At 44.2% G+C, this 27694-nt stretch overlaps 1 protein-coding gene and 1 pseudogene across 1 annotated transcript in view; one reads left to right on the forward strand and one right to left on the reverse strand.

Moving 5' to 3' along the window:
• The window catches only part of EMP1 (epithelial membrane protein 1), a 39899-nt gene extending 22040 nt beyond the window's left edge, over positions 1–17859 (reverse strand). Inside the window, exon 1 of the mRNA XM_061639380.1 lies at positions 17718–17859. The gene's annotated coding sequence lies outside the window, so the exon portion shown is untranslated. The remainder of the gene's footprint in view (positions 1–17717) is intronic.
• LOC133363488 (5S ribosomal RNA) lies at positions 13524–13642 on the forward strand (annotated as a pseudogene).
• Positions 17860–27694: the final 9835 nt, after the last annotated feature.

Raw genomic sequence — 27694 nt, forward strand, 5'->3', positions numbered from 1 at the left:
GAACTGAGAGATGTCTCTGTCTACTGAAGAGTTTTTTAAACAGCGCGTATGCTGAAGACACTGAAATTCTGAGTAAGCTCCAACTAAGACTAGGCCACTTTACAAGCAAAACCTGCAACAAAATGTAGCAGTATGGCATACTGCTGAGCAGTATTCCATCCACTTAAATCCATCCCCACCCAATCCCAGTTTTCCATTCCCATTCCCAACAGTCAGACAGCATTCAGTGTTTACCTAATTATGTCCACTTCTGAGCCTAACTGTGGATGAGTTTCTCCACTTGGATCAGGATCCCCTGTCAATGATATGTACACTGTTTGTACTAAATATATAATAAACTGTTGTGCAGATACTCAGGACAGGGGGTTTTTTTTACACTTCTTGCCTATCAACCATATGGTTAGAATCCATCCCATAAAGCCCTCTGTGATCCTTCTGAATGAGAGGTATAGCACTTTTCTGGCATCTAAGACAGAGGTAGAGGGAGGGGGGCAGTGCTAACTAAGAGACAGATCCTTGACATTTTATTTGTGTAGGGATGATGTAAAGAGAGGGGGAAGTTCTGGAAATGTCAGGGCTAAATTGTAATCTAGTAAATGCCTGCAATGAGACAGGAGAAAGGGGAAAAAATACAGCACATGCCTTTGATGTTTTTGTGTGGCCTCACCCTGCTGCAAGATACAAACACTTTGCATACCTCTGTATAGATAATAACAAAAAGCAACCTGGGTCCCTTGTGTTCTGTCGAGCGAGAAGATCAGCAACTGTACCGCAGGTTTGGAATGCAGAAAAGGTGAGGACCTCCTGTCACCGTATCACCTGGAACAATGAACTCATTCGTATCATGCAGGATGTCAGGCTACTAGGGGATTGCAATCATACCAAAGGGTCAGGAGAACGCTTGTGTTTAGAAACTCCAGCAGAAGAGCTGTAGAAGGAAACTTAGATTCTCACAGTGGGTGACCAAACTCTCACCCACACAACCTCAGTCACCGGGAATGTATGAAGCTAACTTATACCAGGGCAAACTGTTCATCCATCTGCCCAGGATTGTCTAATGTGGCAACAGCTCTCCAAGATTTCAGGCAGGAGTCTTTTCCCAACATCTCCTGAGTCAGGAATGGGGAACTTACCACTCTCCAGATGTGGGTGCACTATGGCTCCCATCACTCCTGACCATTGATCATGCTGGCTGGGGCTGATGAGGACTGGAGTCCACCAGCATCTGGAGGGCTACAGGTTCCCCATCTCTGCCATACATGAACTGTATAACTAGAGATGCCAGAGAACGAATTTGTGATTTTCTGCATGCACAGCATGCGCTCTCCCCCTCATACAGGATGTTGTTGCTACTGCTGCTGCAGCTGCTGCAGCTGCCACCGTCAGATCAGTCACACTGTGGTGAAGGAAGAGGGCATGTGGGAGGACAGAGGAGCCTTCTTCAACTCTTTTCTAGTTGGATCATCAGCAAGAGAGGGTGAGAGTGCAATTGAAGTGTGTGTTTGAAATGGTAAAATGGCTTTTGATGGTGAATGATGAAGTATGTAAGGAACTGTGAATGAGGTGGCGAAAGGAACTCTTGCAGAGCCTTGAACATTCTCAGCCATTCCAAACAGCCTTCACTGCGGAGGTTGCTCATAGTCATGAATTTCTCTTATACTGTGCTGTCCCAACTGAAGAAGCAGCTGTTAAAGACATTCAGTTCATCAGGTGGTTCCAACTCTTGCTCCCAGCCTGTAATGACCTGAAGCGTGGGAGGACAAACCACAGGGGCCCAAAACATGCTTTGACTTTCCTAGGTCGGAGCCCTAGGGATGCAAAGAAATTGTCCAAACAGAACTAGCCTGTAGCATTTGCAGTCAGTGGAAGTAGTGAAGTATGTAAGCTTCTGTGGTAAGGATGTGCAGCGTAGCCAGGGCAGACTGGGGTGGGGATGCTGGTGATGGCAGAGGGCATCTTGTGTAGGCCTGCTCAAACCGGGGCAGAGCTCCTAAGCAGCAACATTGGTGCTCAGTAGTTGCTGCTCACTGCTCACTTGTACTTGCACCAGCCTACCAGCCATGCACTCTCCTTCCTCTAGGCAGGGCATATATCTTCATAACACATACACAAAGAAAAAAGTGGGAGTGAGGGGAGAGAAAAGGGATGGGTGAAAGAGAAATGGAAGAAAAGGTGGAGCGAAGAAAGGTGGGGGGAGAAAAAGGGGGGGATGAGTCTGGGTTCCTCTAGACAACCCATTTATCGAGCATTCATCCTCACTTGCACTAAGCTTATGTGGTGGTCAGACTGTGTCCAGTCTTTATTGAGCATTCATCCTGATTTGTTTGCAGGGTGTTTATGCATCTTTCCATTAATTCCTGCTTCATCCCACTCTTTTCAGTTCATTTCCATGTCACTTTCCTAATTGTAAAAAGTCTGTCTGTGTTTTTAAATGGGGATTTGTTATGCTAAGGCAACAAGAGTGCTTTAATCCACTTTAATTGCACAAGCCTACATTTCCAGTGTACCCTTCCAGAAAATAGCAACCAGCTGGAAGCACCCAAGGAGAACCTCCAGAGACTGGGAAGGGGCGAGTATCCTCTAAGTGTGCTGTTGTGGGGGGGGCACAGAGGAGCAGTGTGTGCATTGTTTAGCTCCAAGCCTTTAGAGGTTTGTAATATACAGAATAGAAAAAAATGAGGCAAGAGAGGCATGCACACCATGCTGGGAGGAAGGGTCTGGGAGTAGCCTTTCCCTGGCAAAGGGCTGCATCTCTCTCAGAAATTTGACAGAACCACCAGTAAGGAGCTAGCTCCTATTCACAGGGTGAGTAACAGAGGTAATAGTGGTTTAAATCAAGGATTAGGACATTTGGAAATTAAAGTGATGAATCAAAAGCAAGAGGAAAAAACATGGTAAGATTTGTGACACACCAAGTACTGAGTGCCTCCCTCAATAAAACATCTCATTCATCTCAAAATCAGCACAATTGCATTTGGGGTTTTGGGGCCATTTAAGTTCACATGGCCAACCATCCAGTGAAAGAAGGAAGTAAAGAGGTGAGTGGACGTTCAGTCATTTTCACATCATGTTCTGGGGAAGGAGGATTATAATGAAATCAGATTTAAATGTTTAAAACTGTTTTGAAATGGTATTCAGGTCAGAAAGTGAGTCGGTGCAGATGATGTATGGCTGACATGTGGGAGGGGGCGTGTGAGTGAGAACTCCAAGGGGAGTTTTAAAGAGAAAAAATGTTGGGGTTTGACAGCTGGAGTTGGATAGGATTAGGAATCAAGAAGAGTACATCTAGTTAGAAGGGCTGTGGTTTTGGGAAGGATTTCATTGGGATAGGATAGGAAGGTAGGATAGGGACAATAACAATTCATTTATTATCACATTTAACATCTTATATATAATAAAGTTTGATTCAAAATCCCACATGTCAGCTTGATCAAGCATGCCACCTCTCTAAGGTCGTATTCTTGAGGCAGACTTCCTGATTCAGGTGTTTGGGAAACAAAAGGTGGTAATTCCGGGCACACAGGAATGTCACAAGGAGTGTGAGCAGGTGCTGCTGCTCGAGTACTAAGTGCAGGGCTTCAATAGCTCAACATGGGGGCAGAGGGATTCCAACCTACTTTTGCTGCTTTATTCCAGGTGAAAATACTTGCCCATTCAAATAATTTTCTGGTGTGAGAGAAAAGGGTGAAACTAGCCCAGAAGCAAAACACCTGCTTTGCATGCAGAATGTCCAAAGTTCAGTCGCTTGCAACTCCAGTTAAAATGATTAGGTCAGGGATCATGGGAAAGGCCTCTTTCTGTCTCAGAGCCTGGATTGCAGCTGCCAGTCAGAGCAGACAAGCCTTCCCCAACCTGGTGCTCTCCAGATGCTTTGGATTACAACTTGCATCATCCCATCATCCCTAGCCAGCCAGCATGGGCAACGGACACACTTGCAGATAGACTGGTTTCAGTGTGACCTCACTTTGGTGTTATGAATCCAGGGATACACAATGTCAGTCAAACTCTGTCCCTTTTTACTCAAAATCTGGGATTTTTGAAAATGGATGCATTTTCCCTTTAAACCAGCTTCACACCAACTTCAATCCACCTGTTGTGACTCCAAGGAGCGTCCAATAGAAACTTTGCTGTGAGTAGTCCTAAAAGATCTGACAACAGTAGTGGAATTAGGTTTTTCAATCCAACAATACAAATGTGTACAGCTGGGTGCAGATTTATTTCAAACCGCACAGAGATGAAACAGGCTTGCTGCTTTTTAAGGAACTAGTGTGCATGTAGTCATGGTGATGGTGGACAAATGGACAAGCTGGACAAATTAGTCTGTCTGGTATAAGTCAGCTTCCTATGATGTGAAAGCGAAGTCACATTCTTGAGTAGGAAGGAAATGAGTTTTATTGTGAGTCCAGTCAGACTGAGGATCTTGTCATCCACTAACCTGTTTCCTAGAATGCAGTGATTGTCAGGATTTTGGGAACACACCTATTTCCCCCACTAAGTAGGTTGTGGGGAAGTGTTGGAACAAAAGATGGATCACATCAAAGCCAAATCAGTACTGCACAGGGTTCTGAAGTGCTACCAGCTTTGAAGGGGCCCCCGGGTAGAGATGGGGGGGGGGGATTCAATTCAGTTTAAAGGAGAACCTACCAATTTTGCATCCTTCGAAACTACGCAAACCATCCTTCGAAATGTGCCCATCTCTGAATTTTACCATTTAGTTCTCTAGCTAAATTGTTGTTGTGTGCCTTATGGCGACCCTATGAATCAGCAACCTCCAATAGCAAAATAATAATAGCTAAATAATGTATGCAAAAATGCATGTAGGATAAAAGTGTGAATGAAAATAACATACATTCAAAATGCATTATATTAGGGGAAATTGCTTTGCAAAAATATGTATAATTGGCAAAACTGCATAGGAGAAACTCACACTAAAATGCCAATGAATTTTCATGAGGATTTTAAAAACAAGAATCACAGACTGCTGCACAAATGAGACCTGAATTTAAGATTGAAAATATTAGAAAGTGAGAAAACAAAAATGGACAGACCCATCCATCCCTAGCCCTGTGCCAGGTGCCCTCTGGGGGACACTGTATCACTGACACAAGTCTCACCCTGTCACAGATTCTCCTCCATACTATGTGCTCTCTCTTGCTCTCTCTCTCACACACACACACATGCCACCCTGCTGCCTCATTGCTTGTTTACCAGCAGCCATCCACACTCTTCTCTGGGGCTGGGATCTCAGCACCCTGAGCAGCCACCTGCCAATTTGAAAACAGCACTGACACAAGGTGGGAAGAGAACTGCACTACCTAATCACATTGTACAGCTCCTCACAGCCCCATTTACAAAGTGCAAAATACATAGTAGCTAAGCTGCCTGACCAGGCTGCTGCTGAGATCTCAGTAAAACTGCTGCTTGGAGCCATGTTGGCTGGATTTCACTGTGCATTTCCTCCTCCATTTTAAAGTGCTTTAAAAAAAACATTTTTGTGCCACTACAAAACTCAAATAACTCCAATCCCATTACACTATGTCCTTGACACTTTAACCTGACTAGGCAAGGCAGGTCTTTCAACAGGGAGATCCCCTGGGAGGGAGTGGGTTTGGGTGTACACACTTAAGTACTTTTTGAATTATGAATAGCAATGAAAAGGATTTAAATATGTACTCTGCATGTACACAATGTGCAATAGCTTGGGGGAAGGGGTAGTAACAGCCCAGGAGTATGCAACCATACGGGATAAATCAGGGTAGGGAGGAGGCTAAAGCAAACAGTCACAATGGATAAGCAGCTAAGCCAAACTGAACACTTGTTGGCTGGTTATTAGGAGAGGTTTCCTAGAAGGGAAACCCATGAAGCAGCGGAACAGCCTCCCAAGGGAACCAGTGGAAACCCCCATTGAGCAAACTCTGCCTAACATGACTGGAGGGTCACTGGAGGGAAGAACATCACTCTAGCTCGTGGCAAGGGGAGGAATGGAAAACATGAGCTGTGTCTTGAGGTTTCCCAGCTCGGATGACTTGCTTGGAGAGTGGGTGAATCTCTGCTGTGGAGGCAAGGGCCAGGAAAGTGGTGTTTGCTCAGAGAAAGAGAGAGGAAGGCAAGCCCAGAGCACTAAGCCATGTAAGAAGCTCTCAACAGAAACTCCAGAGCTCTCTTGGCAGAAGGGAGGGGCACAGGGAGCTCCCCAAGGCCTGGAAGGCAGCCAAGAGCAACCACCGGCAGGAGATAATGTATCTCTCTCCTTCCACCCGCCCTGCAATGACTCCAGATGTGCAGGGAAGAGGAAAAGGCAATAGGGGCAGAGAAGGGGCTGGGGCTGGGAAGCAGCAATGAACAGATGTCACACAGAAGTCTTTCCCCAGTCTAGTCAAAGCACTTTTAAAACATGATGCATCTCCCTGCAACGCTTTTACGTGCTAGGAAGGGAGTTGGGTTTATTAAGCGCCATTCACAATGCATTGGGAATGGAAAAATCTGTAAATTTTGGTTCTCTCAGTTTCTCATTTTTCCAGTCTTAAATTGAATTCTCCGCAATTCTGCAACAATTTATGATTTTTAAAAAAAAAATCCTCATGAAAATTCTCCAAAATTTTAGTGCGAATTTCTCTAATAAACACATTTTTGTAGGCAGCTTTGACTAATGTACACGTTTTATGCAAGCAATTTCTCATCATATGATGCATTTTTGTATGTTATTTTCACTCATATATTCATGTTTATGCACACTTTCTCCTAACATATGCATTTTTGTAAACATTGTCTGGTTGGCGACCTGTATTGCAAAATTCGAATAAGTGCAAATTTTGAAGGATGGCTGTGTTTTGGTCCTCATATTGTTTTGAAAGGTGCAAATTTGATAAATTCTGCTTGAAATGCAAACTGAATCAAATTTCTCATCCATGCCTATTATTCATTAACAGAGGGTCTCTGTTGCTGCTGTTTTTAAAAATGGCCAATTGCATACTTAGAAAAGTTAAGAACTCTTGAAACTTTCACGATGCAATGACAGAGAAACCGGGGGGGGGGGGAGAGAGAGAGACAGGACCTGTGATGACCACAGTAGGCCAAATCTTCAGGACAGGACCATGGTTGCATACACATTTACCAGCTTAAAACACAATGATGATTCTTTTTCTCAATTTGGATCATAGCTGGTTTGCGGAAAATGAATAAAAATGCAACATTTCATAAGAAATGACAGGATAGATCTGGATTGTGAGTAACATAATGTTTATACATAACACAGTCGATGCAGAGTAAATGGGAGTGTATACACAGCCACAAACTCATAAGCGCCAAACATCATCCCACACTTTAGAAGGTAGCATGAGATGCCTTTGTTTTTTTTGTGAGACATTCCTTCACGGCTCTCTGAAAGAGGCAGGCTAACCAATTCCATTCTAGAGAATGAGGCCCACCCTAGACTTCACTGAGCTGGTTGGATCTCAGTATTTTGTGGTTTTGACAATGTCTATATCTAGTGCTTCAGCCAACAGTTAAAAACCCACCTCTTTACCCTGAGCTTTTCCTAACCACTAAAACCAGCTCATGGCTTTTCTGGCTACTATAATTGATGCTGTTTTTCTTGATAGTGGCTTTATATTTTGCTGTATGTTGTTTTCATTTTTGATTGTTCTGTAAACCACCTTGGTATTTCTTTGAAATGAAAAGCAGTTGACAAATTATTTAAATAATCAAACAAAATATTCCTGGTATTTGTATTCTGCTGTCCCTTGCATATGTGTATGAGTGAACATGCACTCACACAGAAATATGAGGGGGCTCATAATTATTCTACCTATTTATCTTTAAAGTGCCACTTCCTGCTGGCCCAGCTCCACATCACTTTGGTAACATTTGAAAGCTCAGCTGGGATGATAGTCCTGATTACCTCATGACACACCATGCCCATCCACTGATATGGGATGTAGCAATGTGATCAGGGCTTCCCATGTGATTGGAGCTTCCAAACCATTACCAAGACAACATGAGAATGGGGTACAAGGGGACTGTGTCTTTAGCAGCTGCTATACCACCTCAACACCATAAGAACTAGGCCAGTGCTTCCACTCCTGTGGAGACTGTTACAGCAGAAGCATAGGGAGCCACAAACATCAGAGGTCAGGCTATAATTCTCAAGGAGAAAGAGCTGAAGCGATGCTAGAATGTGACCCAGAAGCAACCACATACCATTGTAGGATGTAACAGAAGGAAGGTTCAGAACAGCCACCTGTTTGCATCTTCTTCCCTGCCTTAGTAAAACATATAATGGATAAAAACATTTCTTTCTTTAGGAAAGAAAGGATGGGATCAATTCAAGTCTCAGAACTGAAAGTCTGTTTTCTTAGTTATGAACTCACCAGGCTCCCCAAGGAGGCAAAAGACTACTCAGCAGAAACACAAGTGAGGGCAGCACAAGGGCAATATCCAGGGTCAGTCCAAAGACAGAGTCCACCTCAAAGCCAAAGGGATCAGGCAAGAAATGGGGTCAGAGCAGGCCAGGGTCAGAAGCCAAGCAGTTTATAGGCAATGCCGGAAAGTGACAAGGCAAGCGACACATCCGGAGTCCACAGACATTCTGTAGCTACTGGGAGGAACAGCAGGATATAAATCTAATAAACAAATAAGGTACTAGGCTAGAGCATAGACATTGTTCTGGCAGTCTTTCTAGCCTATTGTTGGGGGATTTATTCTGCAGCTGTTGAACCACACCCCAAATCTCAGCTGATTCCCATTGATCACCTGCAGCCAGACCGTTATTCCTGAGGAGTCTAGGCCTGTAGTCGGGCACTCCTCTGGTGGGGCCAGATGTCCATCTGGCATCGGAGGCAATCGTTCTCCCTTGGGCTCAGGGACTGTTCAGCCTTGATGTCAGTGCCCAGACTTGCCAAGGTGATAGGACCCTAGCCTCTAGGGTTGCCAGGTTCAATCCCTGAGACTGATCCTGTATCTTCAGGAGAAGAGAAAGTCAGCCAAGTGCAGGTGTTCTTGCAACACTGTAATGGGAAAAACCACAAGGTGGAATTTGCCCTTCCCCCTGCACAGCTTTTAAAGATACAGAAGACCTCTTGGTTGCCAGGCCCAGCCTCCAAGAGGTCTTCTGTATCTTTAAAAGTTGTGGAGGGGGAAGAGAGAATTCCACCTTGTGGTTTTTCCCATTGCAGAGTTGCAAGAACACCTGCACTTGGTTGACTTTCTTTTCTCCTAAAGATACAGGATCAGTCTCAGGGATGGAGCCTGGCAACCCTACCCCTCATCCTCAGATGGAACCAAGCCTCCTGGTTTTCCTCCAATGAGGACTCCCCTGACAGACCTGGCATGAACTCAGCTGTGTGACTTTAGGTTAGGCAAGCCACTGTCTCTTTTCACTCTGCTCCCCAAAGTGTGCAATCAGTGCAACATTTAAAACACTTATTAACACTTGCCTTCTCTGTAGGGTTGTTCTAATAATTACTGTTTATAAAGCTGTTGTAATGTAGCGTAAGTGATGCACAGGAATTTGCCATCTGTCTCTACCCAAGTCTCTGAGCACTTCTCCAGAGAGAAGATTTTGCTCTACTTAGAACTTTTCTTAAGTGATTTGAGGATGCTGCCTTACACTAAGTCAGAACGTGGATTCATCTTGCTCAGTAATTTCAACCCTCCCTGGCAGCAGCTTTCCAGGTTTTCAGACTGGAGTCCTTCCTAGCTCTATCTAGCAATGTCAGGGATTAAACGTGGGGCCTTTTGCCAGCAAAGTATGTGTTCTGCAACTGGGCTATGACCCTTCATGACATTAGAATAGCAAGAAGGAGAAAGCGTGGTTGGTTAAGTTCAGAACTGAGAAGTGCAATCAATCTGACTGTTTTGAGAAGGCTCATACCCAAACAGGTTATGTGGCTTTTGGCTACTGTCTTGATACACGCATGTCCATGTACACACTCCACCTCTGACTTGACCAGGACAGAGCAATGAAAAACACATGTTTTCATAACAGGCTTGATCAGTTTTTCCCAGCAAAAGTATTTATTCCAGAAAAAAATAAATGTCCATATCATAAACTATAAGCAGATTTTCAAAGAGAGCAAGGAAACTACACTCCTGACACATCAAAACTGCCACCTGGCTGTTGCTTAGGGTTGCCAGTTTTTCAACCAACCCCTTCCAGTTCTGCCTTTAAGGTAGCCCTGCAAAGAGTCTACAAAAGCTACCAGTCCTCAAAGTTATTTACTAGCCTCTCTTTTTCCACATATAACAATGTTAATATCTGGCATAGTCAAGAGCCTGAAAGAAAAATAAAGCTGAGTCTCTTCCTAATAATAATAATAATAATAATAATAATAATATAGCTTGTCTTGTCTTGAAATAATAATTCATTCCCAAGTTGACTGCAACCAAGCCTTGATCTGCATCAATTAGCAGGTGACGTTTCTCATCATGCCATGTAAAATTTCAGCTAATTGCTGAAGATCAAGCAGCTGTTAAAGGCATAGCTGAAGAAGCCAGTTGAAAGAAGGGGTCCTCTGCTGCTCGCAAATACTATCGCTGGCTTGATATTTCTCTGGCTTGAGTTGTCCAAGTGTTTTATTCATGGATGTTTGGTTCAGCATTCCATGCAGAAGATCACAACTTTTCAGATATTTACTTTGGATCCTTGAGGTAGGCTGTATGGTTTGAGACAAAAGGTCTTGGGTTCAATCCCTGGCTTGAAAACTTAGGAAGCTAACATTGTCTGTAATTACTGGCAGCACGTCTCAGGGTTTTAGGCAGTGGTTTTTCCCTGGCTACTCAAGCTTCCCTCCAAAGAAATGTGGGAAGTGTAGTTTGATAGGGGTGCTGACTCCTGTTTTCCTTACAGAACTATAGTTCCCTGGGAAGAGGGACTGACTGTTAAACCACTCTGAGAAGCGTGGTTCTGTAAGGAGAGCAGGAATCAACACCCTTCTCAAACTACATTTCCAAGGATTCTTTGGGAAAGCCATGACTGTTTAAAGTGGAATTATAGGGGCTATAAATGTATGGTGTAAATGTGGCCCTGGAGATGCTTCCTTTGCATGAGACCTTGGAGAGCTTCTGTAAGTCCTTATAGATGAGCCAGATGGATCAATGATCTGACTCTGCACAAGACAGCTTCCTATGTTCTTAATTTATCCAGAATAACTGTCACCTCCTGGTTCCATTTTCAACACAGGTTTTTAAACCCTCATTTTACCCAAAATGCATATTGAAAAGATGGGAGGGGAGAATGAAAGTGCAAGAGCTGATATGTGAGTACGAGAGGTTGCCAAAGGGTGTCCAGAGATAGCAAATGCATGTGAAGTCATCTTCAATATGTGCCTGAAATAGTAATAATGAGTTCCAGCATGAGTGTAATTGCAAAAGTATTCAATTATGCTGCTGCAAATCTTGGGATTATCTGTATGCCTGCCCTGGGCCCTTAAATTCTTTCCCCTTTGGTCTCCTTTCCACTTGCTGTAATTCCATCTCTTTTCCAATAGGTTCCTGCTTCTTCTCTTTAGAAAGGCTACGGTCCAGTGATAGCGCGTGTGTGAACGTTGGCCTCCAACATTTGTCTTTTAGCAGTTCTCAGACTCTGACCTGAATCTGTAAGATGGAAAAATGTACTTGCACTCTGCCCACACAGTCCATGCAATCACCACAGAGCACTCCAAAGCAATAAAGAGGTTTTGAAGGGACATGGTGTGTTCTGCTGAAAATATGGGATTCCAAAAATGTTCATATATATTTAGCACTAGACAATGCACAGCATGATCCACATCCTCCCATTTTTTTATTTAAAACAAAGCCAGTGTAAGTCTAGATCAGTCTCTTTCAGGTCAAGTCATTGTTACATACGTCCATTCATAAGTCTGTTTTGTTTCATTTCCACATTAATCCATGAATTTCTTTTTGAAATTCCATATGGAAATTTGTATTAATTTCATATTGAAACACAAATTTAAGGAGGTAGCTATTTAAATCCATATTTTATTGCAATGTACACATTTCCAAACAACTTATTCTAAATTATGCATTTTCACATATTTTGGTACATTGTTTCAGCCAAGAGCTGTATCACAAAATTTGGAGAAGTTCTAAACCTGAAGGATAATTATGTTATGATCCATGTGTTAGTCTGGAAAGTGCATATTAGGCCAGTTTGCTTAAAAATGTGGCTTGAATGAAATGATCCATCTCTATGTAAACCTCAGGTGTGCAAATGCTTTGGCTCAGCTCAAACATATTCGTCCCAGATATCACCTATCAGATGATGATTCTTTCTCCCCACAACAAATTGGTTGACCATGACTGAAACTGTTTTGATTTGCTGGAAATTGTTTTCCCCAGTATGCCAACCATGAAAACTAAACCAAACTGGAAAGATGCTTTCGCAGTCTTCTTTCCTGAGCACAACACATTTGAAAGAAGCAGGATGGGTTGGGCTACAGATACCAGTTAAAAAAAGATGTCTTAGGTATATGTCTTTACATCATGTACGGCAGGGGACCATGGACACATTTGCAAACTGGCAAAACTGTCATGGGCAGCACACTGCAATTGGCTACAATACAATAGTCTACTGGCTACAACAGAATACAAAAACCATTTCAACCGACCCTGCATGGCACAAAAAGAAAGAAGGCTCAAGAAAGATGGAGAACAGTCATTTGTGTTTCCCTGTAATCTTCATGTTAAACTGCAAAAGAGCAGAGGGCTGTTACAGGTCTCAATAGTGGGCAGTTTTACAAGTTCCATAACCCCAAGATGTGGATCTGCAAACATATACTCTGGCTCCATTATTGTTCATCAGGCAATTGAAAAAAGCCAATGTAGCAAAATGTTTCTACTCAGCACAGAAGCCATTTTCAAGCAGGTTTTGAAAGGCTCACTGACTTACAAAAGGGCTGTGATTTTGCATTCCCTTGTTTTGAGGAAGAGTCAAGGGCATATATTGCTAAAGGCTTAAGCTTGCTGAGTGTCGGTGGAGCAGTCAGAGGTGGATCACAAGTACCTTCTGCTTATACGCACGGTAAGGAAAAGTCATATTTCTGCGGTGCCTGAACCAAGTTTTGTACTCATTGCATCTCCTCTTCACGACCAGAAAAGATGCCTTTCATTTCTGTCAAATGCATTGATTTTTTTTAAAAAAAAAAGTTGCTTCAAATGCAGGCTATGCTTTGTTTCATATGAACAATCTCTGCTCCATTTCATAAAGTGCAATCATGTTAAAGGGTCAAACGTTAACCCAGGTCTACACATGCACTTCCCTCCTTTTTTCTTACATTTAAATTCCATCTTTCTTCTATCATACAACCCAAGGTGATGTGTATGTAGTTCCCAAGTCGCCACCCATCCAGGCTCTAACCAGACCCAGGCCTGTGCAGCCTTCAGGTGGTGGTCTTCAGACCATATCAAAAGACTTCAAGGCAGATAAGAAGATTTTGCCCCACCCTTATCGTTTCAAAATGCCAGGAATAGAAACATAAATGATCAATTATTTTTCAGAAATAAATTGTATGGAACTAGTATAGAGAGCCTACGGCCATATTACCCTGAACACGCCCAATCTCGTCTGATGTCGTAACCTAAGCAGGGTCAGGCCTGGTTAGTACTTGGATGGGAGACCACTTAGGAATACTGGGTGCCATAGACTTAGAGGAAGGCAATGGTAAACCACCTCTGAATACCTCTTACCATGAAATATATCCAAAAAAGATTCATAGGCTTGCCATACATTGTAATCAACTTGAAGGCATATAACAACAAAGTACAGAGAACCTATACAGAGAATTATAAAGACGAATGAGGTTTGTTTGTCTAAAAATTATATCCCACTGTTACATTAAAAGAATGTAATCTTTTACATTCAATTTTAAAAGAATCAATTAAAATGTCAGTAAAACAAATAGTCTTCCATATGAAAATAAAGCAGACCAATGTTAAAGAGAGTAACTATAAAATAGATACAATAATCTTTCTTTTTCTTTTCTTTTTTTACTAGCCAGTGAAAAGCTGGGAAAATAAAAAAAAAAGTTGTTGGCATGCAACAGGTGTGGGGAATCTTTGGCCCTCCAGATGTTTCTGGATTCCAGTTCCCATCATCCCTGGCCATTGACAATGCTTGCTGAAGCTGATGGAAATTGTAATTCAGCAACATCTGGAGGGCCAAAGGTTCCTTGCACCTGCCCCAGAGAAAGGCCTCTGGCAATAGTGATCTTAACAAGCAGATAAGCTAATATGGAAATTTTAGATTGTCCTCTAGTTAAGGGCAATTAATAGAATGCAGGGGACACATACTGATGACATTTGAAGAACACTTGTGGGATTTGAATGGCTAACACTAATTGTTGTTGGCTCATATCAATGGCTATTAGCCATGAGAGCTAAGTGGAACCTCCATGTTCAGAAGCAGTATCTCTCCAAAGTTAATGCCAGATGCTGGAGCAATACAGCAGCAGAAGGCTATTGCCTTAGTACAGTGTTTATGGGCTTCCCAAATATATCGGGCTACCCACTGGTGGGAACTGGATGCTGGACTGATCCAGCAGGGCTGTTGTTAAGCAGCAGGCAAGGCAGCACATCCATGTGTCCCACTCCCTGCCATGTGATGTTCCTGGAACAAGTGCCATCTTCTCTTCCCCCTCCTACACACAATAGGCTGAGTCACCTGAAACATTCTGGCATGGCTCTCAGCCCAAACACAGTCTTTACATTCATACAGAGTCCTCTGTCATGCGGCCTTGCATGTGCAGCACACCACCCAATAATCATGGGCATGCTACGCATGAGGTATTTGGCACACGAGCTGCAACATGATCCAACTTTTGGGTTCATTCTTGCTTGTGAGAGAGTTCCTCCTCTTCATAAAGTCCCTCTAGCGCTCATCAAGCCATGCTCTAAATGTAAGGGGTGAGATTGTGGACATTTGCCTCACTTATTTGCCTATGAGCCTTCCCAGTAGGACTATCTCATAATACCACTTTGAATCAATAGGCATTATTCTGCCCATGGGATGGAGGTTCCCCACCACTGCCATAAAGGGTGGCGGTAAAAAGAAAGGGTGTGGGTGGTTTTTTTTCAGAAAAGCCTTCTGCATGCCTCACATCTGTTAATCCAAACAGATAACTACAGGGGCTATCATGCACATATATTTGCTTTTTGCAGCATATTAGCACACATGCATTAAAATGTGGACAAGAGAGAATCAAAGGCATGGAAAATGCTCTTCCATAGACATTTGGAATGTGATCCACAAAATGAGTTGCACCTCTGTGTCTTTCATAACTCTTACTTGGTGGGCATACCATAGCTATAGTTAGCGCAATGTGACTGATCACAAGCATTAGTGAAATATTCATGGTATAGGCTAAGCACAGGTTAAGAGTATTGCTGGGTAGGAAATTGTGGACCATTATTACCAAGGTCTAAATCATTGCCCATTTAATTAGGTGGTTCTGCAGTGCCATGTTATCTGGAAACAATCTGTATTTAAGCATAAGCTCTGTGATCTTGGAGGCTACCCACACCACCTCTTGGGTATCTTTTACTAAAAGCATAAGATGAATCCAAAGGCAAAGTCTACATGATTTTGGATTCTTGGATGGGACTTCTGAAGGGAATACTTAACAGTCCAGTTCAGTTGCACTAGGGGCAAACTGAGTCATCTCTTCATCCAAATAAAGTTTCGTTCCCCTTCTTGTCTGTGCACAGAGAGAAGCCTCCCCTCAGTAGAAACATGTTGAAATGGACCACACCTAGGGAAGGCTGCATTCCTTCAGGCAGTGTGCAAGTCTATTCAAACAAAACCTTTCCTCCACAACAGCTTCAATTATTTATGTGTGTGTGTGTGTGTGTATATATATATATATATATAATTTTTTAAGATCTATTATGCCATTATTAAACAAAGCCTTTTTCAACACAGAGATCTAACGTTTCAGTCCTGTTCATGCTTAACTGGGAGTAAGTCCAATTGGACTCAGTGAGACCTACTTCTAAGTAGGGATGGAAAGAACTGTCAATTTTGGCTCTCTCTGTTTCTGTTTTCCAATCTTAAATTCAGTTCTCCACATTTCTGCAGCAATTTGCAATTTTTTTAAAAAAAAATCCTCATGAAAATTCTGCAGCATTTTTAATGCTAAATTCTCCTAATAAACACATTTTTGTAGGCAGTTTTGACTAGTGTACACAATTTTGCAAGCCATTTCTCATCATATAATGAATTTTGTATGTTATTTTCACTCATATATTCATTTTTATGCAGACTTTCCCCTATTATAGGCATTTTTGTAGACATTATTCGGTTGGCAAACTGCATTGCAACATTCAAATAAGTGCAAATTTCAAAGGATGGCTGAGTTTCAGTTCTCATATTGTTTTGGAAAGTGTTTTGATCAATTCGGCTTGAAACGCAAACTGAATTGAATTTCTCACCCACCCCTACTTCTGAGTAGATCCACCTGTAATATAATCCTCAGAATTCTTTCTTGTCTGATGCACTGTTTCCCCGAGTGGAAACAAAGCAAAGTGGGGACCACTAGGGCAGCTTAGGCAGAGGAACAGACTAACCTTAGTGGAAGATATCTCTGCTGCAAAGTTTCAGAATTGCTTAACCGCCTGGATGCCAACCATTTAATAACATTCACTAATTAAATATCACTCTTCACAGGTGATACTTGGCAGGAGTGTCAAGAGGCATGCACAGATTGCTCACAACAACAGTGCCATCTGCATTATGAAACACTGCATGTGCATGGAAGAATCCACATTCAAACAATGCACCAATTGTACCCATGATCTACACTTTCAGCCATATCAATGCAATATACATTTATTAGGGGATCACTCTGAGAGCATTACGCTCTAATTCCCCAGAGAAATTGCTGGAGAAAGGAGGGTTTGCTAGGCTATGTATTCCCCCACCCCAGCTTGCAACCAGTTAAGCCACTCCCATCTTTGTAGATCCATTCCACTTCAAATACCCCCCTTTTTAAATCACTGCTAGTCTTTCAACTGAAAGGATGTCTTCAACCTCATCCTTGGTATCTGGGAATCTGCTCAATTCAAATCCTTCTCGCTATGCTTGGGCTTGGAGGGGAACCAGCACCAAAGAGCAGACCTACTAATACAATAAAAAGAACTCACTGAACAGTACAGGAACAATATGATGAGCACATCACAATTACGTTGCAACAATCCACAACCCGTTTCTTCCGGAAAAATGGACTGCTCCAGAGCATGTGAATTGTGGTTTTAGTTGTGGCTGTTTGGAATATCAGCTCTGGCTTCAGTTAACATTTCTTCAGATTGTGACTTGGACTTCCCCGTGAAGTTTGCAAATACGAGAGTGTCATGATAAAGGAATGTAGTAACAAACCCCCTCTGCAAGAGTCACCCGTTAGGCTCTTTGCTCCCTTTCACTCTCTCAAGTTAGCTCACATGCTCAAATGGCTGCAAAGCACTGCAGCCGATGCAGTGCTGCTGCTTCTGTCTGGGACTCCAGCAAGACATGTGGCTGGAGGGATCTTCTACGTGAAATAAATACCAACAAGGTGAGTGTGTCAAAATCAGAGACCAACAAATGAAATGAAAAGGACAAACTCTTCTCAAACTTTCCAAGCACAAATGTGGAGGAAAGAAAAGACAGGCTAGCTCAAAGCATGGAATTACAGCTCACAACAATATATGACCCCAGTGTACAGTCAGGTTCTGTTGGAAAGCAGCCTTACCTTGGAGAAAGAGGTCTTTTGTGGCAGGAATTTCCCTCTTGCACTCCGGCTGCTTTGAAACCCAGAGCTACAGTGAAGGGAGTGTCCTGGCTGGCAGGGTTATAAGTTTCCTCTGCTGGTGTATGGGGATGTGCAACGGGGTGGTGTCTTTTGACTGTGTTTTAGAAGAGTTTCTGTGAATCAGTCTGGCTTTCAGGAGGGAAAAATTAATGCACTCCGCCCTTCTTTCTTGGCAATGAGCCAGAAATTGCTGGGCGCGGGCCCAGAGATTGCAAAGCCTCTTTTTTCATGACTCAATGCAACAAGAGCAGCAGCAAGAGGAGGGGGACCCCAGCCTGCAGAGAAAGAAGTGACCTCCAGTCTGATGAGTAATAGCCAGCTGTGACTAATTTCCATCACCTGTCTCTCTTTGGAGGGATACATAAGCCGGCTGGCTGAGGTGGCCTGGGTTTTTGTCTTTTGTTTTGTTTTTGTTTTCTTTTGGGTGCCATTGGTTTTAGCTATGGGTGGGTTCGGTTTCGTTTTATATTGTAGTTCTTGGGTTTTTATGTAGTTTGTATGTTGTATTTTACTTTATCTTGTACGCCGCCTAGAGTGGCCGCTTGTGCGGCCAGATAGGTGGCCTAGAAATAAAATTTATTATTATTATTATTATTAATAGGAGAAAAAACACCCTGGCCAGGTCTGTTCAGCAAAACTTGAGTAATGGTTGCCAACCATAAAACAAGATTGTGATAAATGGGGTAACAATGCAAAAGGTACAGAGTGCACACAAACAGGCAAACAGCAGCTTGGGTACAGAGGGTGGTGATGTCCTTCTGAGTCATTAGCTGACACCACCCTCCCTGGCCACGATGCAGAGAATGTCGACCGTTCCTCCAGAGCTGTACTTGGGGATGCAGTGAACTTTGACTCGCTGGAATGTCAAGTTGTCCAGCACTTCAGGGCGTGTCTGTCATGCAGCCCCGTGCGTGAACCCTGCTAGACCAGCTTGCATGCCCATTTTCTGAAGGCACGCCCACATGCAAAGGAGGGCTAGCTTCTGTGGGCTGGATCTCCTCAAGTGGAGCACCTACTCTGTGCCACCCATGGCAAAGAGCTTCATGCCATGTGGATTCTCTGCTCTCTCCCGGTTTGAGGACTTGAGAGCAAGGTGCCCCCAGTGATGCCCTCCTTCTGAGTAGGCTCACTTTTTTCTCACCACTGCCCATTGTCTTGCTCTCTCCCTCTGGACCCGGTCCGCACAACTGTCCAGAGGGAGAGCCCAAGCAAGAAGATGGGGATGATTTGTGTCCTTGCTCTGGTCACTACTTGCAAACTCAGAGAGGGCAGATGAACAGGCCGTGACAGCAAGAAGGAGGGCCAGGAGGATCAAGGGATTAGCAGTGGGGCCCCTCTGGGTGCGGGACCTGGCAGATGCCCAATGATGCCAACCCTGCTGCTAGTCTACTGCTCCAGGTGTGGAGAACCTCAAGCCCCAGGAGCCCAAGGCAGCCCTCCAAGCTTCTCTCTCTGGCGCATGGACTCTCCCCACAACACACCCCTTGCCAGCCACACCCCCTCTCCCAGGCGACACCCTTTGCCAGTCCTGCTTCACACCCTCCATGAGTGTTTTGACCTGGACTGTGTCTTTGAACTCTGATAATGCCTCTTGCTTGCCTGGGTGGAGGATAGAGATGAACATGTGTGCAGAAGCTAACCTTTTGCGCATAGGCAAAATAAGTACAGGTGTTAGTTTTGTATTGTTTTTAAACCTGTCTTTAGTTGTTGTTTTGTATTGTTTTTAAAACTATTTTTGCTCTTTTAATGGTCCATTTCTATTCATCTATTCATAAAGTAAAATAAATGTACATATGATACATTTTACATTTGTTGCTCCTCCCACCTTTACATCTGTCCCTGCCCACCACTGGCATGTAACCCTGCCAGAAATGTGGCCTCCAGGCTGAAAAAGGTTCCTGAGCCCTGTACTATGTCTTTGACAGAGCTATCTGCAGGAGCAGCACAGGCAGCACTGAACATGCCCCAATAGCAACAGCTTCCCAATGCCAGGGGATGTTTCTTCTGCTTCTGGTGATGAGCCATGGGGCTCAGCCACCATGGCCCACCAGAAGTCCCTTTCATCACAAGTGAACAGTGAACAGATGTTAAGATGGGAGGGGTGAAGAAATTGTTGACTCTGGGTTTAGCCCCTCTCAAAACACATCCATCAACTCTTTCCTAGCATTCCTTTACTAGCAGGGAGAATTATTGTGGCTGCCTTGGGTCGCTGCTTGGCTGTGAATGGGAGGGTCAGTGAGAATGAATGAACTTGACCATGAGATAAATTTTTGAAATGCAATCCACACTTTGATGAAAGGGGGAACATGACCTTTAGTAGGACAAAAGCAAAGTCAGGAGACGAGCCTTAAGACTTCGTGTCTTTTCCTTAAAGGGGATGAATTGGCAAGTCTGATTAAGGGGAGAGTAAAAAACAACAGTCTTGTGGCACCTTAAAGACTTAACAAATTTATTAGGGCATAAGCTTTCATGGGCTGCAGTCCACTTCATCAGATTCATGAAATGTTATCCTGAGTTATTCTGAGAGACATGGTTGGAAGAGGGTGGGGGGTATTGTAAAGAATGAGATCAGTAAGAAATGAAAAGCAGGAAATGACAGACAGTGATAATTACATGATAAACAATGGCCATTCACAGAAAAGGAGTTATTGTTGATAACAGAGGCATCTTGGCATTGGTAAGTAAATTAACAAACGTTAGCTAAAATGTATAGGCTTTTACAAACAACAGCAAAACATAGTTCCAATTTCATCTACAAGTGATAGCACCTCCAGTGCCACATTGCTGTCTCCCTTGGAAATTGGCTGCTTTTAAGATCAATTACAGAGTGTACTGGGAGGCTGAAATGTTCCACTATTGGTGTTGGGATATTAGCATTTCTGATGTTAATGCCAAGAGAAGCCCTAGGAAGGACCAAAGCTCCGTGGTAGAACATCTGATCTTCATGCAGAAGGTCCCAGGTTCAGTCCCCAGCAGCTCCAGGTAGGACTGGGAAAGAAACCCTGGAAAGCTCCTGCCAGTCAGTGTAGACAATATTGAGCTAGATGGACCAATGGCTTGACTCAGCATAAGGCAGCTTCCTATGTTCCCTGTGCAGACGCATCTCTTGAGCTGGTTTCATCCTTGGATAGGGGAATGGATACAAACTAACACAAGATGTCACTGTATTGGGTTCTCTCAAAACCCCATGTAGCGAGGCCAGCTCTACAGTTCCACCCACCCCTAACTGCCAAGTAAATACACCCTGACCATGTGAATGCTGGACTAGCATAGACTGTCCTCATTTGACTCTGAGAACAGGATGCAATGAACAGCAGCATGGAGAGAAGAATGCAAGTCCTTCTGGCAGAACAAGCCACAGAAAGGTCAGGAAGTGAGCTGGACGTACAAACTGTGTTCAACAGACAAGTGATCAACTAGCTGTGCAAGTTATAATTTGTCATGGTAACATATATTTGACTGAATAGACTCCATATGGCTGATTGCACCTTCATTGGTCACTGCTCGGTAAATTCAGAGGAGAGGGCTGAGTCCACTCTTAGGGCAAAGCTGTGTGTTCTTCTCTTCTCTACATGTCTTCTAAGCCCAGCCACTGCCTTTCCAGTACAAAGCAGGGTCTGGATAGCACCGTTTCTTCAGGAGAAGTGGTGGGTGGGAGGAGGTTCCTTCATCGTTCTTTCCCCCACCATGTCCCACCTTCAGTTTCTTCCTTCCAGCAGCTTTGCCCTCCACAAGGAGTTCCAGACAGTGGAGACTGGTGGCCCTGACGTCAGTGGGGCAATGAATCCGCTCCAGATTTTAGTCCAAACTTTCAATAAGCCCAAAAGCACCTTGGACAGCTCCTTGAAAGTTTGGACTAAAACCCAGAGCAGATTTACTGCCCCACTGATATCTGGGCCACCAATCTCCATAGGTTCCAGACCTGTATTTCTGTCATCATCACAGGGAAAGGCCAAAGCTCAGTAGTAGAGCATCTGCTTTGCATGAAAATGGTCCCAGATTCAACCTCCAGCATCTCCAAGTAGGGCTGTGAGAGACCCCTGTCTGAAGCCCCTGGAGAGACCATGCCAGGCATTGTGTAGCCTCAGTGGTCTGCCTCAGTGTAAATCCCTTTGCCCTTTGATCTACAGATCTAGCTTAATAGTCCTTGGAAAGGAGGTCATCCCTCTGCTAAACCTCTTTTCACCTTGGAACCAAGATGCTCTGGGGAGTGGGGGGGAATGCAACACATCCCAGATTGCAGAACTGGGACTCTCTTTTTCCTGTGCTGTCAGTAAAATATCCTGTATCAAGCCCTGTTCAGGGTCATGCATGACAAATTCAATTCACCATGTTCTGAAGGACATCACATGTTTTGCAAAACAGTACATCACATGGATATCTTCAGACTTTGTGCACATTTCATGTACAGTAATAAAATAGTGTGGTTTCCCCCCCAAATATCCAGTGATGTGCCTTCTTCCATAAACCCTTTCATACCTCACACTTCCCAGGCTTCTAGTAAACTATGCTTGGCAGTACGCAACAATTCAGAAGAAATTTCTCACTTATGTGGAATAACAATTTCTGTCATCACCTTGACTCTTCAGTTGCCACTTCTCCTTGGGAAAACAAGACCAGGAGGGCATGTTTTCCGTCAGAGAAGCAGGAGGAGAAGCCGTCCTGGCCAACCCCATTGGATTCAGACTCACTGGTGTGTTTTTACCCTGTTATGTTTAATGTGGAGTTTCAGCTTAGAGCATTTCACCAATCAGCTTACGGGTTACACAGGGTTCTCCATCTCTACATAGCAATACAGAGCATGACTACTCAAGCTAAGATGTTGTTGCAGCGACTAGACATGCCCCTCGAGACTTTTTAAGAAGGCTCAGAGTGGACTCTCTCTTTGCATGGGGAAGGTGTCTCTGAATGGGACTGGGCTGACAAATGGGCACTCAGGGCGAAGAGGGGCTGCTAATTGTGCCTGTCTGTACATCTGCCGGTGTGTCCTTGGCTCGTTGTCAGAAAGCAGCATTTCTTCAATTGGAACTGAAACTAAGGGGGCAGAACTGTCACTGTCTAATGTGCTGAAGCCTTCTCTTTAATTCAGCCTCCTGCTGCTGTAATCCACTGGGTCCCTTCCCCGGGTCCAAGATTTCCTCCTCCTCTTCCTGATCACTGCAGGAACGCTCCACAGAGCCCATGACACACCCCAACAGTGTCTGCAAAAATATTTCAGGGAGGGAAGGTCTATGAATTGTTACTACAGGCCTTTGGCAACCCACTCCACCCACCATTACATTTAGAATTCCAGGGGAGCCAAACCTCCCTTCCCCCCCCAGCTGCTTTTCCTCCAGCCCAGCTTTGCAAACCGGTGTTTATAGGATCATAGGAAGCTGCCGTACACCATTGGTCCATCTAGCTCTGTACTGTCTACACTGACCGGCAGCAGTTCTTCAGGGTTTCAGACAGGAGTCTCTCCCAGCCCTGCCTGGAGATGTCAAGGATTGAACCTGGGGCCTTCTGCATGCACAGCAGGTGCTCTACCACTGACCTATGGCCTTTCCCCACACTCCCCAGAGATATGTGGCAAGCTTTGCATGCTCAGTGGGGCTTCTACTAGGTTGCCTCTCGTCAAAGCATCCTGTCCCCCCCTCCAGCAATCCAAAGCAGCACGCAAGGAGCCACCATCTGGGAAGGAGCAAAGTATCCAAGGTGTGTATGGAAGGGAGCATTCACATGTACCTGCAAGATCTCTGGGCAGGAGGAAATTATTCTGACCTGGCTCACATGCCCAGAAATTTGCCCTGGTCATGTAGAAAATTCTGATTTCATTCCTTCTGGCTCTGTGGCTTATCATGGTCTTGTGCCCTGGAAAAAGATAGCAATAAATGCAGGTCTGAGGAACCCAGGACCCTCTAGCTGTTGGTGAACTCTAACTCCCATCATCCCCAGCCAGTGCAGCCCATGGTCAGGGATGGTTGGACTTGTAGTCCAACAGGCTCCCCACCCCGAAAATAAAGTATATATAAATGGATGGAGCAGCAACTGAAAGCAGTCTTTTAAAAAAACCCTCAGAATCTGACTCCTTCAAACAGGACATCAGGAACAGGTTGAAAGAAAAATATCCTGAGCCTTGTGTGCTTGTGGAGCACCTCTTGCCACTGCAGGATGGACATATCTTGAGTAGCAATTCCACTTTCCTCTTCTTTTTTAGAGAAACATACAGACTTCCAAACTGAACTGGGCTGAGGAATAACTGGCTGTGCACAGTGCTGATTGGCTGGCCATGGTGGCAATCATGAAGCCACTTTCTCCCCTCACCCTGAGCAATATTTTAAGTCTTTAAAAAAACCCACCACTGTTGGCTTCCTTGAAAAAAGGTGCTGAATAAAATAATAAATACCCTGCATGACATAAATAAGATTTTTTTCAACCTTACCCCACCCCACTCCATTCATGTAAGCATCCTTGCTAGAGGGATGAGAGCACAATGACACTGAGCTTTCCCCACAGCAAAAAATCCTCAACCATGCCTGGAAGGAGGTACATCTGTCTTCCCATGCAACCTGCACAAGCCCACACAGTCTCCCTCCCATTGCTGACAATGCATGCGCGTGCCACGGAGCAGGGAAGGGCGAACATGGCCATTTGGCGTTCCCTCAGTTTCAAATTTTTCCAATCTTAAATTCAGTTCTCCACATCAGTTTCACCTTTTTTTTCCCAAAAAAGTTCTCATGAAAATTCTTTGGCATTTTAGTGTGAATTTGTCCTAATGCACACATTTTTGCAAAAGAATTTCTCCTAATTCAGTGCATTTTTGTATATTATCTTCACCAATGTATGCATTTATGTGAGCACTTTCCCCTAGTATATACATTTTTGGACACATTACGTGGCTGGAGAAATGCTCTGCAAAATTTGGAGAAGTGTGGATTTCAAAGGAGGCTGAGTTTCGGTTTCGGAAAGTGCAGATTAGGCAAGTTCACCTCGAAATCTGAACTGAATTGAATTTCTCTCCCATCTCTAGCACAGAGCCACCTTGCTGGGTCTTGGCCTTGGCCCTGTAAAGACAGGCAAAACTGAGACTATACTTAAGCCTTTAAGGAGTCTGAACAGGTGGCACCTGTATTTATCACCTGAAACAGATGCCACTTGAGTGGGGTGATATTACGAGACGAGACCTGCCTAGAAACCAGCCTGTGTTTCTTGTTTTCGATAGCACGTTGCTTCTGTTGTTGTTGCAGCTGCAGTTACTCTTCTTGATGGCCCTTTTTTAAGAAATGCAAGCCAAGTGCCTTCGTGCAGGTGCAGAACTGGGCAGCTCCCATCACAAACACATTCTTGCCCCTCCCAGTGTTCATTTTTGGCAGTTTTACAAAGGGAACATCCCTCCTAAGCAAGAAAAAACAGATACAGTGACAGCACGTCATCTTTTCCCAACACGGTTTATTAATAGCAGTACAGCACTAATCCCTTTCACAGAGCTCCAGGGGCTCTTGAATGACACTGATTATCTTGATCCATTTCAATCCGGTTTCAGGCCCGGTTTTGGCACCGAAACAGCCTTGGTCGCCCTGTATGATGACCTTTGTCGGGAGAGGGACAGGGGGAGTGTGACTCTGTTGATTCCCCTTGATCTCTCAGCTGCTTTTGATACCATCGACCATGGTATCCTTCTGGAAAGACTCACGGAGTTGGGAGTTGGGGGTACTGCTTGGCAGTGGCTACGCTCCTACTTGGTGGGTCGCCACCAGAAGGTAGTGCTTGGGGAACATTGCTCGATGCCCTGGACTCTCCATTGTGGAGTCCCGCAGGGATCGGTACTGTCCCCCATGCTTTTCAACATCTACATGAAGCCGCTGGGTGCGGTCATCAGGAGTTTTGGGGTGCATTGCCATCAGTACACTGATGACACGCAGCTCTATTTCTCCTTTTCATCCTCTTCAGGTGAGGCTGTTAACGTGCTAAACCGCTGCCTGGCCGCGATAATGGACTGGATGGGAGCTAACAGACTGAAGCTCAATCCAGACAAGACCGAGACGCTGTTGGTGAGTGCCTTCTCTGCCCAGATGGAGGATGTTCATCCTGTTCTTGATGGGGTTACACTCCCCTTGAAGGAACAGGTGCGTAGCTTGGGGGTTCTTTTTGATCCTTCCTTGTCACTTGAGGCCCAGGTGGCCTCGGTGGCACGGAATGCTTTCTACCATCTTCACCTGGTAGCCCAGCTACGTCCCTATCTGGACAGTGACGACCTCACCTCAGTTGTTCATGGTCTGGTAACTTCTAGACTGGACTACTGCAATGCGCTCTACGTTGGGCTGCCCTTGAAGACTGTTCAGAGACTACAACTAGTCCAGAATGCAGCGGCCAGATTGCTGACGCGGACCAGAAGGTCCGCTCATATAACACCTGTTCTGGCCCGTCTGCACTGGCTTCCTGTTTGTTTCCGGGCTAGATTCAAAGTGCTGGTTTTGACCTATAAAGCCCTACACGGCATGGGACCGCAATACCTGGTGGACCGCCTCTCCCAATATGAACCTGCCCGGACACTGCGCTCAACATCTAAGCCCCTCCTCCGAGTGCCATCCCATCGAGAAGCTCGGAGGGTGGTGACTAGAACCAGGGCCTTTTCTGTGGTGGCCCCCGAACTGTGGAACAGCCTCCCTGATGAGGTGCGCCTGGCGCCGACGCTACTATCTTTTCGGCGCCAGGTGAAAACCTTTTTATACTCCCAGGCATTTTAAAGTGTGTTTTAATTGTATTTTCATCATTATTTGTATTTTTGGATGTTGTTTGGTTCTTTTATTGTTTGTTTGTTTTGTTTTCTTGATTTATTGTATTTATTGTATTTATATATTGCTTGTTTTTTATCTTTTTGTACACCGCCCAGAGAGCCTTCGGGCTTAGGGCGGTATATAAATTAAATTAAATAATAATAATAATAATAATAATAATAAACTCAATCAATTCCACAACTGCTTCACTTTGGCTGCATGCTCATTCATGTTTATTATTTGATTTGATTTACTTGTTTAGATGATTTACAGCCTGCTCTTCATCAAAAATAATCCCCCAAACAGAGATTATCGCTGGGAAATTGAAGCAGCTTCATTGGCAGCCCCAGACCATAATCAAGCATCATGACGGCTTGGTTTTGGGTTAAGGTAGGTTGAATGCCTCCAATCCCATTGCTAACTTTTCAATGTTCATGAAGAAGAAGAAAATCTAGTCGTCATGGAAGAATGTGGGCTAAGAAAAAGGAATCCCAGAATGTAGGAAATAAATGAAAAGAAGTCAAATATTGTTCTTTTATCTCACAATTTCAGGAACCTAACTCACATTTGGGACTGACAGTCTCAATCATCACATGTGTGTTCTGGACAAATAATTAAAACCACTGCTAAAATCTGTAATGTACAACAATGGTTTGAGCTGTAAAACCTCTGCATTTTAGAATTATGCGGAGTCTACTAGTGTGTAGTCCATCCATATACACTTTCGTCAGCCTGTGTGAATTGACATCAAGCCAAAAAGTAGATGCCATGTGAATTACTATTTTTGGTATGGCACATTGCAGGATGAGGAGTAAGGCAATCTTCCAATCTTTTTCACAAGCAGTAGAGAGAAATAATAGCAGCACAGGCAGAAGAGGCGCGTGGTGGGGTGGGAGAGTTTCTTAGCTTGATATAGCTGTGCTTATCCTGGTATACATCATTAGCCTAGAGTGCTTACAGATAGGAACTTTATATCTCAAACAGGTCATTCAGATCCGATTTTTCTGTGTGCACAAGTGGCACGTGACTGTCCACGCCCCCTCTTTTTTAGATTTTTTGATAGTTATTCCACTGTTTCCCATCCATACGACTGGGCGGTCCTTGATGGAATGTTTCCTGGGATGTTTTCTGGTCCCTCCCCTCAGTCACTGCTCCCCTCCC

This window comes from Rhineura floridana, chromosome 8, assembly GCF_030035675.1.
Source record: "Rhineura floridana isolate rRhiFlo1 chromosome 8, rRhiFlo1.hap2, whole genome shotgun sequence".
NCBI lineage: Eukaryota > Metazoa > Chordata > Lepidosauria > Squamata > Rhineuridae > Rhineura > Rhineura floridana.